The sequence below is a fragment of the Artemia sp. Qi Xiang Cuo genome, chromosome 7 (assembly GCF_049724085.1).
Source record: "Artemia sp. Qi Xiang Cuo chromosome 7, ASM4972408v1, whole genome shotgun sequence".
Classification (NCBI taxonomy): Eukaryota; Metazoa; Arthropoda; class Branchiopoda; order Anostraca; family Artemiidae; genus Artemia; species Artemia sp. Qi Xiang Cuo.
Window position 1 is genome coordinate 31,140,584 of NC_142800.1, and position 15,812 is coordinate 31,156,395.

The 15,812-nt window shown below is 34.7% G+C and overlaps 1 protein-coding gene across 3 annotated transcripts in view; it reads left to right on the forward strand.

Annotated features, from left to right (window-relative positions):
* LOC148950161 (uncharacterized) overlaps positions 1-15,812 on the forward strand; it is a 93,503-nt gene that overhangs the window by 58,444 nt on the left and 19,247 nt on the right. Inside the window, exon 1 of one of the 3 annotated variants that reach the window (XM_089091483.1) lies at positions 2,328-2,368. The exons of the other annotated variants lie outside the window; for them this stretch is intronic. The gene's annotated coding sequence lies outside the window, so the exon portion shown is untranslated. Of the gene's footprint in view, positions 1-2,327; positions 2,369-15,812 lie in introns of those variants that run through there. 3 annotated transcript variants of the gene reach the window in all.

Consider the following 15,812-nt stretch of genomic DNA (forward strand, 5'->3'; position numbering starts at 1 on the left):
AAAAGTGATCAATGGGCAGCTAGCTCCACCCCCCCCCCGCCCTTTTCCCCCAAATGCATCAGATAAAAATTTTGAGATAGACATTCTCTTAAAAATAGTTCAAAGTTCAGATTAAAAAAACACCGGTGTCAATACAGCCCCACAGAGCCCGGGTGCAGGCGTTGTAAGCTGTGCCCCGGGGGCATATAAGGTTCTTATGTGTAAGATTGAACGTAATTATCAGGGCTAAAATTTGGTAGCGTGTTATCTCTGAGGCGTTGGTAAGATCGGTACTCAAAATCCAGTGACAATTGATATTTGTTATAAAATATAATAAAAAGGAAAAATGTTGTAATTCTACAAGCCCCTCTAAATAGCTCTCTTCAGGGTTAGCTAATCTTATTATGTGGATGTTTGTTCTTCTGGTCCATAGGTTATCCACCGAGAAAAAGGGATTATTTTAGTTTGGGGCTGTCGAATACTTCTAATTGAAAGAGTTACTCTTGAATAATCAGACACGACTTGGGTACCAGTGTAATTAAAATTCTTTGCTTCAAATTATTGTTTCTCGGAAACTAGGAATAACCCTTTTATTAGATCTCAAATTATTTGTTTAAACTAAACCAAGTTCTTATGTTTATATCTTGAAAAAGAGATTAATGCTCTTTGGAACTTTGATAAACTTGAACTTTGCGAAATTGAGAAAATTGAATCGATTTGGACGGAAGAGATTGAAATTCTCAATTTGACAATTTAATTCCCCTTTCTTCCCTAGCCTATCTGTAAAACATCCAAGCCACCTTAATATAATATTGGCACGGGTTGAGAAACGCAAAAGTGGCTAAAAAAAGAGGAATAGAGTCCCTCTTTCGTATAAACGTCAGAGAATACGCCAGGGGAGGAATATTATATTGTCCTCTAGTTCCAATCTTCTTATATATAAGATTTTAATAAACGCTATGCAGGTTCCAAGGGTCACTAAGCTGGAAGGAGGAGGCAAAAAGCTCTTTAATTTATTCTTTAACGTTGAGGGGTTTTTCTTGTGCTTAAACCTCAGGTTATTCACAAGTTTCAGTTTCTGGGACGAAACTAATTTTTATTTCTATTTTAATCCTTAAGAATGCTGTACTTTGTCTAGAGTGCCCAAGTCTTGGTTAACTTATGCACTCTAACAAAATTATAAACCCAAATCTCCAAGATATAATAAAATGTCTAGAGTCCTAAGCTATTTGTGCCCATATTTCTCCGTTGCTATCCTATTTTAGTTAGATCACATATCCATTAATTAAAAAACCCTTTATAAGTCTATTGACAATCTTCTAATGGGAATTTCTGCTTTGACTCCAGTACCAGTTTATGTCTTCAATATAAGTATTAAATTTATTTAGTATATGGCTTGTTCTAGCCCAGGTAACAGAAATCTTTCAGAAGTTTATTTGTTATCTCAATTTTATTCTGAAAGAGAAATTTAGGATTCAACTGATAACTTAATTTAACACGGAAATGGGATTCTCTAAAGTCACGAAAAGGTTTAATATTATTATTTTAACTTTACATGTAAAGAAATCGAGACAAGGCAGATACTTGCCATAATTAGTTAAAAAGGTTACTTACCAAGAGTTTCCTTTCTAGTCTCCTCTCATCACAAGACCACCTCTGTTTTCTATCCCCCGTACGTTTTATTCCTTTGCTACTTGATTCGTTTAGTTACATTCCCATGCTCTTTCAGCCAATCAACAACTTTTTGTTAAAAAGCAGTTTTTTTTCAGTATTTCAAGGCCTTGCGTTCCTCTTTGTTTTATACCAAAACTGGTCTAAATTAGGTCTTCAAATATTTATCACGGGTTCAAAAGTCGTTCGATTCTTGAACAAAGAAGTGTCACTACAAGATTTATGACTAGCTACGCAAAGCAAAGTTATTTTCAAATTCAAATTAATTTTAAATTGTCACTTTATTTTTGATCTATTGGAGCAAGGGGAATTCCAAATTTTACTGAAATTGAGTTACCAAATTTACACAAAAATAAGGCCTCCTTACAATCTCCCCTACTTAAAATCTTAGTATAATTTTTGTTTTAAAAGGAATAAACGTGAAGAAACACAAATTTACTAAGATCCATTGTAACTCAATTTCTACTTATACTACTCCTAAATGGAACCCCTAAGACTTTTGGTCTCGATAACCCGAATACAAATTTCTTAATTTTTCTGTATATCAGTCCTATTGGAAGGAATCCCATTATATATATAAAGAATGTAAAAATATTACATGTCGATGTCCAATATGCTGTTACATCTTTCCCTTTTTCTTCTTGCAAGGAAACTCGCATTTGTCTCACTTCATCCCGGCCAATGATTGAACTAAACCTATTCTAAAAGTAAATAAAAGGTAAATATTCAATTTTGTCTTTCTAATGTAGTAGAACTTATGCGAAGTTTTCAGCCAGAATCCTTATAAGTTTATGCAGATATTTTTAATCTAAGGTTTTTTTTTGGTGTTTCCCGGCATCCGAAATCAAACCCTTGCTCTTGTGTTGCTAAGCACAGATAAATCGACTCTTTGATTACTTTAAGTTTAAAATTATGCACAATTCTAATAAAAGGAAGATATATTAATTGACCTTTACGAAGAGCTAAATTTTATTTTCTTATTTTGGTCTTTTTGAACTTTATTCGCAATTTTTGGGGATTGACCATTCAAAGTGAAGGTTTAAGGTAGATATATTTTTTTTAAACTAGAAGAAACGGAAGCATAGTGGTTTTAGTACTTTATGCTGAATTATGGAAAGTTATAAAAGACAAGTAAAGTGAGAAAAATACTTAATGACAAATTGGTATTTATATAAGCTTTTTTTGTTTTTTTTTAACTATGCGTCAGGAGTTTCTGGTTTGCTTTTTTTTATAATTCAAGCGTGGCGTCACCAAGTAAAATGAAGGCTTATTCATAACTCTTGTCCTTTATTGACAGTTATGGCTGTACTTTGGCGAGGATATTAGAGACATTTTTTTCATATTATAAATGAGGACTTGAAAGAGTATTTAAAGGTGTCAAATGGTCCAGTAAGTATGGAAGACTTGAAAAACCAAAGGAAAATACTTTCTACGATGAAACAAAAAAAAAATCTGTACCCGTTCTCTATTTAAAAAAAAATAAGAGTTATGAAATTTTGAGCCTTTCGAAAATTCTGAACTCATCTCCTTTGTTGAACACAGAACAATTACAAATTATTACTAGTTTAAGTTAGTGTGTGGCTACATTACAAGGAGTCTCTTGTATAATTCCTATAATTTTTATTTAGTATCTTACGGATATTCTCCTATGGTTATCGTGTTTTAATGTCAGCAATATTCTAAGCCCTTCGGTCAATGCGTTTACACTCATCAATTTTCCTTAGACTGTGCTACTACTATATTTTTACCAATATGCATTGGTCACTATTCGTGCAACGTCTTAATGTTCCTTTGTTATCACTTGACCGAATATGAGAGAAGTTAACAATAACTTTATCTCTTCTCAAACAGAGTTAATAATTTATACTACGTCTTCAATCTGGCAGTATATATTTTCAAATACATAACTTTGTTTTAACTTATTCCAAGTTTTCACAGTCCTTATGTGCGCTCCTAGGAAAAGGCTCGTATGCATAAGACTAATGATTCCACTAATAAGTTTTTAATAGTAGAATAATTTTAAATTGATGCATCTCTTTTCCTTTCTCTGAATCGTCTATTGTGTACAATTAAATAAAAAAAAACAAGTTTTTTAAACTGAAAGTAAGGAGCGACATTAAAACATAAAACGAACAGAAATTATTCTGTATATGAAAGGGGCTGTCCCCTCCTCAACGCCTCGCTTTTCACGCTAAAGTTTTATATTGTTTAAAAAAATAAATCTGTGAGACATAGTCAAAATTTAGCGTAGAGCGAGACGTTGAGGAGGGGACCACCCCTTTCATATACGGACTAATTTTTGTTCGTGTTAAGTTTTATTGTCGCTCCTTACTTTCAGTTTAAAAAACTTGTTTTTTTTATTTAATTTTTGAACGTTTTTGAATTAATGCAGGTTTTGATTTTGGCTCACCGTACATGAATAATTAAAACAAAATTTCATATTATTTGGTTAAATGGCTTTCTCGAAACTTGTTTAATTTTATTTACGAACGTTTTTATTAGTAATAAATATACGTAACTTAGAATTAACTTACGTAACGAACTTCTATATTCATAAATTTTTAACACGTATATTAGGGGGTTCGCCCCCTAGTCAATACCCTGCTCTTTAAACTATAGTTCTAATTTTTTTTTCCAGTTCTTTAAAAATGAACTCTTAATAACAATCAGTTGATCAGTTGAAAAACTTTTTTTTTTTTATTTAATTTCTGATCTTTTTCTTTAATAATGCTGGGAAATCCGGCGCCCCCTTCATAGCAATGTCCGTTCCTCCATGAAAACTTCCTTCATGGCAAGATCCTCCCACATAGCCACCGACCCTCTCCTTCCCCCACCTACCAGAAAAAATCTCCTCTGAAAAAGTCTGTATACTTCCCAATAACCAATACTATATGTTAACATTGAGTAAAGTTCATAACTTTCAGCCCTCCCCCTGGGGACTTTGGGGGATCAAGTCATCCTAAAAGACATTTTTATCATATTTTCGACCATGCTGAACAAAATGGCTATCTCAAAATTTTGATCGGGTGACTTTGGGAAAAAAATGAGCGTGGGAGGGGGCCTAGTTGCCCTCAATTTTTTTTTTTCAATTAAAATGGGCAATATAAATTTTTTTTTCGTTTAAAATTACCCATCCACTTTTTTTAAAGGACAAAGGGTTCTTAACGTAAAACCCTGGGGAAAAAAAAAAAAAAAAAAAAAAAAACACCAAACACAAACACAAACACACAAAACCGTTTAGTAATGCGTGAAAAAAATGCAAAATAACCAAATTTTTTTTTTTGGAGCTTTAAACCTCTAAAGGAGGGTTATCTGATACGCTGAATATGATGGTGTGATTTTCATTAAGGTTCTATAACTTTTAGGGGTCTTTCCCCCTTTTTTTGAAAATCAGCCAAATTTTCTCAGGCGCGTAACTTTTGATGGGTAGCTCTAAACTTGATGAAAGTTATATATTTGAAATCAGCATTGAAATCTGATTCTTTTGATATATCTATTGGTATCAAAAACCCGTTTTCTAGAGTTTCGGTTACCATTGAGCCGGGTCGCTCCTTACTTACAGTTCGTTACCACGAACTGTTTGATAACCCCTCTACTAGGATCAAATTGGAGATATCTTAACCACTTTACAAAAAAAGAATCCCCTTTCCCCAAATTTGAAGTTTCTGGTGTGCTGTTAATTTGAGCTCTGCCCGAAACTTTAAATTTTGGAAATTCTTAGGTATCCTGCGGCTAACCCCTCTTGGTGTCTAGCTTTGCGGGTATTCCAGACCCATCCCATTTATCCGTTCTAGTGACTCCTTCTATAGCCCTAGTCTTTGCAAGTTCCACCGTAAGAACTTGTCGTATCCTTAGCAGTTCACCCTTCTTGGCGTCTGGATCCGTGGGTGTTTCGGACCCAGCCCAATTACTCATTGTGCCAGTGAGCCTTTCCTAGTCCTGGTCTTTGCAAGTTCCACCGCCAGATCTTGTCGTTCACAGGAATCAATTTCAATCCCCTCTAAAATTGACCTGCCGTCAGTTACACACGCGTGTGTGCGGACCTTTACTTTGACCTCATCAAGTTTGCCATGAATAGACCCAGAGGTCAAGCATCTATTCCTGTGCCCTGGAGTGTTCCCTCTCATAGAAGGAAGATCTTCTTCAGTATTACTACTGAATTCATCCCTTTCTAATGTTTTGATAGCTCCGGGAATACTGGAGCTACCCCCATTTGACTCACATCAACTGTTCATTTATACCCTCCTTAGACTTCTCATTATTTTTATATGTATCATGGGGAGATTTTAAGCGTAAGAGTGTATTTCCTAATTCTATTATTTCGTTGATTGCCACCTTATTTTCAGGGTCTTCTAGTTGCAATCTTTTCATTTCTTCTTTACTTATTCCAAAAAAAATCAATTGGGACTTTATTCCCCATTACTTTTAATTACTCCACTTTCAACTCGTCAAGATTAGTAGACCGATTTTTGCTCAGCAATAAGCTTCGAGTCTGCTCCCAAACTACCTAGCGTAGTAAACACCTTAAGCTACAGAAAAACACTCCTTAAGAAAAAGAAAAAATCTATAATAATAAACACTATCAGTATTAATACTCAAATTAACACTGTTTAAAACCTTTCCGTCACTGATAGACCAGAAAACAACCGCCAGGCAACCGAACACATCCACCTTCTTGGGAGGAACCGAGTACAAAATTCTACCAAAATTTATAATTTTTTTTAATCTCGCCCTCCCCTTAAACAGGAATTGCACTGAACTTGAGTACTGCTGTCACCAGTTGTAGGATTGCCCCTACTTATCAGGGCAAAAATTTGGTAACGTGTTGCCTCTGAGGCCTTGGTAAGATCAGTACTCAAAATCCAGTGACTGCTGATATTTATTATAAAATATAACAAAAAGGAAAAATGTTGTAATTCTGTAAGCCCTTCCAAATAGCTCTCCAAAATAGCCTTTCAGAGCTAGCTAACCTTGTTATGTGGATGTTTGTTCTTCTGGTCCATAGGTGATCCACCTAAAAAAGGGGATTATTTTAGTTTAGCGCTATCGAGTACTTCTAATTGAAAGAGTTACTCTTGAATAATTAGACAAGGCTTGGGTACCAAGGTAATTACAATTCTTTGCTACAGATGATTGTTTCTCGGAAACTAGGAATAACCCTTTTATTAGATCTCAAATTTTTTGTATAAACTAAACCAAGTTCTTATGTTTACATCTTGAAAAAGAAATTAATGCTCTTTGGAACTTTGATCAACTCGAACTTTGCTAGAGAAAATTTAATCTATTTGGACGGAAGAGATTGAAATTCTTAATCTGACAAGTTAATTCCCCTTTCTTCCCTGGCCTATCTATGAAACATCCAGGCCGCCTTTACATAATATTGGCAGGGGTTGAGAAATGCAAGAGTGGCTAAAAAAGAGGAATAGAGTCCCTCTTTCGTATAAACGTCAGAGAATATGCCAGGGGAGGAATATTGTATTGTCCTATAGTTCCAATCTTCTTATATATAAGATTTTAATAAATGCTAGGTAAGTTCCAAGGGTTACTAAGCTGGAAGGAGGAGGCAAAAAGCTCTTTAATCTATTCTTTAACGTTGAGGGGTTTTTCTTTTGCCTAAACCTCAGGTTATTCAAAAGTTACAGTTTCTGGGACGAAACCAATTTTCATTTCTATTTTAGTCCTTAAGAATGCTGTACTTTGTCTAGAGTGCCCAAGTCTTGGTTGACTTATATACTCTAACCCAATTATAAACCCGAACCTCCAAAATATAATAAAATGTCTAGAGTCCTAAGCTATTTGCGCGCGTATTTCTCTGTTGCTATTCTATTTTAGTTAGATTATATATCCATTAATTAATAAACCCTTTATAAGTCTATTGACAATCTTCTAATGGGAATTTCTGCTTTGACTCCAGTACCAGTTTATGTCTTCAATATAAGTATTAAATTTATTTAGTATGTGGTTTGTTCTAGCCCAGGTAATAGAAATCTTTCTGAAGTTTATTTGTTATCTCAATTTTATTCTGAAAGAGAAATTTAGGATTCAACTGATAACTTAATTTAACACGGAAATGGGATTCTCTAAAGTCACGAAAAGGTTTAATATTATTATTTTAACTTTACATGTAAAGAAATCGAGACAAGGCAGATACTTGCCATAATTAGTTAAAAAGGTTACTTACCAAGAGTTTCCTTTCTAGTCTCCTCTCATCACAAGACCACCTCTGTTTTTTGTCCCCCGTACGTTTTATTCCTTTGATACTTGATTCGTTTAGTTACCTTCCCATGCTCTTTCAGCCAATCAACAAATTTTTGTTAAAAAGCAGTTTTTTTTCAGTATTTCAAGGCCATGCGTTCCTTTTTATTTTATACCAAAACTGGTCTAACTTAGGTCTTCGAATATTTATCACGGGTTCAAAAGTAGTTCGATTCTTGAACAAAGAAGTGTCGCTACAAGATTTATGACTAGTTACGCAAAGCGAAGTTGTTTTCAAATTGAAGCTAATTTGAAATTTTTGCTTGATTTTTGATCTATTGAAGCAAAGGGAATTCCAAATTTTACTGAAATTGAGTTACCAAATTTACACAAAAATAAGGCCTCCTGACATATTGAAGGGATGCTCGTATAAACTTCAAAGAGGGCTCTGTTAATTGGTAATTGAAAGTTCTAGTTAACTTTTTACATGTCAAAAGTGATCGAAGGGGAGCTAGCTTCCTCCCCACCCCTTTTCCCCCAAATCGGATAGAAACTAGCCCTCACCCCTCTACGCCCTAAATGCATCATATAAAAAGTTTGAGATAGACATTTTGTTAGAAATAGTTCAAAGTTCAGATTATAAAACACCAGTGTCGACAAAGCCCCACAGAGCCTGGGAGCAGGTGTTGTAAGTTATGCCCTGGGGGTATATGGTTCTTATAGAAGGGATGCTCGTACAAACTTCATAGAGGGCTCATTTGATTCGAAAATGAAAGTTGTAGTTCAATTTTCAAGAGTAAAAACGGATCGTAGGCCAGCTAGTCTCCCCCACGTCATTCTCCCCCAAATGCATCAAATACAAATTTCGAGATGACCATTTGTTAATAATAGTTCAAGGGTTAGATAAAAAAATTTCCTTTGTCGACACATCCCTCCAGGCCCCGGGGACAGGTGCTGTAAGTTATGCCACGGGGGTAAAAATTGTTCTTATGGCAGGGATGCTCGTATAAACTTCAGAGAGGGCTCATTTGTTTGGAAATTGAAAGCTATAGTTCACTTTTTATTAGTCAAAATAGATCGGAGGGCAACTACCCTCCCCCGCCTTGCCATTTTTCCACGAATGCAACAAATAAAAATTTTGAGATAGCCCTTTTGTTAAATATAGTTAAAAGGTTAGATAACAAACAATCTGGTGTCGATAAAACCCCCCAGGGCCCTGGTACAAGCGTTGTAAGTTATGTCCTTGGGGCATTTTAGGTTATTAAGGAAAGGATGGTTGTATAAACTTCAAAGAGGGCTCATTTGTTTGGAAAGTGTAAGTTTTAGTTCAGTTTTTAAGAGTCAAAAGAGATCAGAGGGCAACTCCCCCCTCCATGCCCTTTTTCCCCAAATGCATCGAATAAAAAATTTAATGCATAAATAAAGTCAAATCAAATAAAAAATAGTTCAAACGTCAAATATCAAAACTTCTGGGTTGACACAACCCCCTAGGGCCCAAGGACAGCCGTTGTAAGTTATGCCCTGGGGGATAAATTGTTCTTCTAGAAGGGATTATCGTATAAACTTCAGATAGGGCCAATTTGATTTAAAATTGAAAGTTCTAGTTCACTTTTATAGAGTCAAAAGAGATCGAAGGGCAATTAGCCCAGGGACAGGCGTTGTAAGTTATTTTCTGGGAATATATATGGTTCTTATAGAAGAGATAATCGTATAAACTTCAGAGAGGGTTCATTTGATTGAAAATCAAAAAAAGAGTCAAAATACACCGAAGGTTAATTAGCCGCTATAATTAGCCCCTATACTGAAAAGTATATACGGCTTGAACCATCTTGGAAAGTAAAAACAACATCAAATTTAATATTTGATGCATAATGATACTAATTGTTGAAAGATCCGTCCGTTCAAGAGTTTATTTCGCTATAATTTTATTTTTATTTTCAATGCTGTAAGAACTGGAAAAGAAAATATTTGTAATATAATTCGTTTTCAGTTAAGCACCAATGACGCACTAGGCTTTTGGTTTTTATTTACAGTTAGGGAAGGAGGCAGTATCCAAGCCTTTGTTTGTAGTGAAACTATACTCGTATTGAAAAACTTTATAAAGAGCTAATAAATTAAACTGAATATTTGATGTATAATGATATTAATTGCTGAAAGCTCATCAGTTCAAAATGTTACTATAATTTTAATGTTTATTTTCAATATTAAGTACAAAAGAAAATATTTGCCATAAAATTGGTTTTCAGTAAACCGCCAATGACGCAAGAGTTTTTAGACTTTTATATTGAGAGAAGGAGGTCATACCCAAACTCTTGTTTATGGTAATTTTGTTCGTTTCAAGCTTGATTTGCAAATTCAATTTAAGTTTCACTCGTTTTAAGATTTATTTATTAATTTACATTAATATCTATTGTATGTTTGTTTGCATTGACTGTTCATTCAATTTCTGTTCGTTTTAAGTTTCATTTATACTTCAATAGGAAAATATATTTTTTTTTTTTTAAGCTTGATTTTGATATTCAATCGAAGCCTTACTCGCTTTAAGATATTTTCATTTGTATTATTACTTGTTGTATGTTTTTTGCTATGATTGTTTATTTAATTTCTGTTCGTTTTGGGTTTCATTTATTCTTTAATAGTAATTTCTGGTCGTTTTGAGTTTGAATTCTAACAGGTATTTGTATCTGCTGAGCTTAAATTAAAAATTGCCTTTACTTTTCTTTGAAAAACTTATTTTTCGGAAGTTTTTTTTTAATTAATTACAAGATATATATATGGCAAGATCTCCTTTAGCCATCTTGCCGCGGTTTATATGTTCCATTTTGCAACCATGGATATCCAATAGCATTTCATTGCCAAAATCCAAAAACGTCTCACATAAACCCACAACATCAGGCTGTCCATCCGAAACAGTTTGTCTTAAATTATCTATTGACGAAGAGAGACCCTGAATGTTAAGCTGAAGTGCAGTCAAAGAATAATTTCCTTTGGTAGCTTCCTCTTCCCCCAAATCCGAAACATATTTACAATTTCAAATAGTGTTTATATTAATCGGATTTTGATTGGCCTAACCCACAGAATTATTTACTAATTACATCAAAAGGATTAATTTCGAGCTCACGACTTAAAATATTGACAAAAGTAGGTTTTATTTCGAGTCCATTTAAGTCACCAGACTAACCAAAAAGAAATCTTTACTTAAACCTATTGCAAAAGATAAACCTGTCAAAGAATTACAAACACAGAAATAACTAATTGCACAGCAGGTATTATTGGAATGAACCATGAGCACGGAAAGAGAGAAATCAAAGAAAAAAAATTAAAGAAAATTAATAAATAGAGTTAAAAAATGAAACGAAATGAAAAAGAAACTGTGAAAAAAATTGAAAATTAATGACCTGAGGAAGGCATTTACAAATCAAGAAAGATATTAACAAGTGACATACTAGTGCATTCATTAAGATTATCCATCAATTCCACATTGGGGTTTGGTTTCACACCGTAGAAAATTAGGGTATCAAGCAAGGTTTGCTACTGAAGTAGGTCGACCCTGTCTTCTATTTTAGAATTTTTTTTTTCAAGCAAGTTCACAGCATTATAAAGTCTTTGAAGGGTTGTTTTATTTTTTTTTTCAAATTTAGCATTATATTCAAGGAAAATGGAATTATAAACTTCGTTCACAATATCTTCGCTGATAATTTCCGAAGCTAAGCGATCTTTTATTGTGTCTGATACGACACGAGAAATGTCATTCTTTAGTCTGGGCTTGGTGTTCATTAGTTAATCTCGAGTCATGTATCATTTCCTTTAAAGTTGATGCTGCTGTAGAAGTCAGAGTAGAAGGCGCTAGGCTGGATTTTGCTTTAGTTTTAGTGGATAGTGATAAGCAGGTTTTACTCAGAGTCTTGAAAAGATCAGGGAATAAGCGCTGCTCTTCAAAAGCCCTATTTAAATCTTTATCTGACCTTATACAAGTACTATATTATATAAAGGTACTGACTATACATTTGAATATACATTCGAAATATACATTTGGAATATACATTGGATTGCACAACATATGTGGACACTAAAAGCGACCAGAAGCCGATATCTTCAGGCTATATTGACATACTGAACTAACAGCCTGAGGGAGTAGACCATGTCAATAGATACTGATGGCACATAAAATATTCTAATTTTTAAATCTGTATTTTTAACTTGTCAATGATCATAATTTTGGTGTTCGCTCAGTATAGCAAAGCATTAAAGGCTCTTAACTCAGGATTTGAATGCTCAGATAAAACCAGATGACGATAATAAGAATATTTTTATATGGATTGAATGAAACAGGTGAAGTTTTAAAATTGCTTATCAACTAAAGGTAAGTCTGAGGGAATGGTGACTCCCAAGCCACATTATATAAATGTCAGAATATCATTAGATTATATATATTCTTTCACAAATCGATTGATTCGATTGAGCTAGCTTTGCTTATTTGCTGTGTTCGCTATAATACACAAGTACCAAATGAGGAGTGCGGCTAATATGAAATATTTTTTGGTATTAGAGTATGCATAAAGTTGGAACTAATAAAGTCGTAGGCACCGAGAACAGAATTTTAATGTAAAAATCCAGAACAATCCTTAGAAATCCAGTACCCTTAGAAATCAAGTAGTGAGGTGGTTATGGATTTGAACCGCCAAGTACCCCAAGGACCCCAATCATCAAGTACCCCAATATAAAGGACCCTAACCACCAAGGGCCCTAACCTACAAGGGCCTTAATGCTTCCCCACTAACTATTGGCCCTCCTCCCATTTTTTACAATTTTTTTGAATTTTAATCTTTTTTAACTCATTTATTTTTTATATATTTTTTTTAACATAGACATTTTTTCAACTTTTATTACATGTATATAAATGACATGAAATATACTTAAAATAAAAAAAATCTTTTTAATATTTTCGAAATAGAAAATGACAATGATATTGATATATTTGTCGTGATTTTTACTATTAGAAAAATAATGTTTGTAGTAAAACTTTCTTTTTTTACTTAGAATATGTTTTTGGACTTAAAAATTTTTCAACTTTTTTTTAACATGCATTAAAATGACATGAAGTATAGGCTACTTAAAACCAAAAAAAAATCACATTTAATATTTTGGAAATACAAAATGAGAATGATATAGATATGTTAGTCTTGATTTTTACTGCTAGGAAAATAAGGATCTACTTAGAATTTTATCGGACTTACAAAAAAATTCAACGTTTTTTGCATGTCTTAAAATGACATGAAATATACTTGTGAGAGAGAAAAAACACATACAAATACATAGATTAAGATTTACATACCGACAAAGACAGGCAGTGGGACAAGCAAACACCCGCCCAAACACACAGATAAAGAAAGTGAAAGAGACAAAAATACATACAATATATAGATTCAGACATACAAGGCAACAAAGACAAACACTAGGAGAAGCAAACACCTGCCCAAACACACAGGCAAAGAGAGCGAGACAGAAAATGCACATACAAATATATAGATTCAGACATACAAACCAACCAAGACAGGCACTGGGAAAAGAAAACACCCACCCAGACACACAAGAAAAGAGAATGAGAGAGACAAAAACACATACAAATATATAGATTCAGACATTCAAACAGGCAAAGACAAGCACTGGGACCAGCAAGCACCAGCCCAGAAACACAGGTAAAGAGAGTGAGAGAGACAAAAACAAATTCAAATATATAGAATCAGACATACAAACCTACAAAGATAGGCAGTGGGACAAACAAACACCCGCCCATAAACACAGGCAAAGAGAGTGAGAGAGATAAAAACATATACAAATATAGATTCTGACATACAAACCGACAAAGACAGGCAGTGGGACAAACAAAAACCCGCCCATACACACAAGCAAAGAGAGTGAGAAAGACAAAAACAAATTCAAATATATAGATTCAGACATAAAAATCGACAAATACAGTCACTGGGACAAGAAAACACCTGCCAAGACACGCAGGCAAAGAGAGTGAAAGAGAGACAAAAACACATACAAATACGTAGATTCAGACATACAAAGATAGGCACTGGGAAAAGCAAATTCCATCCCAGAACAAACAGACAAAGACAGGCACTGGGAGAAACAAACACCTAGCCAGACACACAGGCAACGAGAGTGACAGAAACAAAAATATATACAAATACATATATTCAGGCATACAAACTAACAAAGAAAGGCACTGGTATAAGCAGTAACCCATCCTGACACACAGGCAAAAAGAGTGAGAGAGACAAACACATATACAAATATATAGATTCAGACATAGAAAAAGACAACGACATGCACTGGGACAAGCAAACACCAACCCAGACACACAAACAAAGAGTGTGAAAGAAAAAAACGCACATAAGCACATAGATTCAGACGCACAAACAAACGGAGACAGGCACTGGGAGAAGCAAAAACCCACCCAGACACACAGGCACAGAGAGTGAGAATGACATAAACACATATAAATACATAGATTCAGACGTACAAACCGACAAATACAGGCAGTGGGACAAGCAAACACCCGCCCAGACACACAGGAAAAGAGAATAAGAGAGACAAAAACACATACAAATATATAGATTCAGACATATGAACCAACAAAGACAAACACTGGGAGAAGCAAACACCCACCCAGACACATAGGTAAAGAGAGTGATAGAGACAAAACACGTACAAATATATAGATTCAGACATACAAACAGACAAAAACAGGCACTGGGACAAAAAACACACGCCCAGACACTCAGGCAAAGAGAGTCAGAGAGATAAAAACCATAAAAAATATATAGACGTACATAGATTCAGACGTACAAACCGAATAATACAGGCAGTGGGACAAGCAAACACCCGCCCAGACACACAGGAAAAGAGAATAAGAGAGACAAAAACACATACAAATATATAGATTCAGACATACAAACCAACAAAGACTGGCACTGGGAGAAGCAAACACCAGCCTAGACATATAGGCAAAGAGAGTGGGAGGGGAAAAAACACATCCAAATATATAGAATCAGACATACAAACCAGGAAAGAAAGGCAGTTGGACAAGCAAACACCCGCCCAAACACAGATGCAAAACGAGTGAGAAAGACAAAGACACATACAAATATACAGATTCAGACAGAAAAACTGAAAAATACAGGCACTGGGACAAGAAAATATCCGCCCAGACACACAGGCAAAGACAGTGAGAGAGCCAAAACAAATTCATATACATAGATTAAGACACATAAACATACAAAGACAGGCACTGGGAGAAGAAAACACCCACCCAGAAAACAGGCAAAGACAGTGAGAGAGACAAAAAAATACAAATATATAGATTCAGACATACAAACCGACAAAGACAAACACTGGGACAAGCAAACACCTGCCCAGTCACAAAGAAAAAGAAAGTAAGAGAGACAAAAACACATACAAATATATAGATTCAGACGCACAAACTTACAAAGAAAGGCTCTGGGATAAGCAGACGCCAACCCAGAAACACAGGCAAAGAAAGTGAGAGAAAAAAAACGCATTCAAACACATAGATTCAGACATACAAACCGACAAAGATAGGCAGTGACACAGGTAAACACCCGCTCAGACACACAGGCAAAGAGAATGAGGAAGACAAAAACACATACAAATATGTAGATTCAGACAAAGAAACCGGCAGAAACAAACACTGGGAAAGTGAAACACCTACCCAAACACACAGGCAAAGAGAGTGAGAGAGACAAAACACACACATATACAGTGGCTTATGCAAACACCTGCCCAGACACACACAGGCAAACAGAGTGAGAGAGACAAAAACACATACAAATATATAGATTCAGACACACAAACCGACATAAACAAACACTTGAGCAATCAAACACCTATCCAGACACAAAGAGAGGGAGAGACAAAAACGCATTCAAACACGTAGA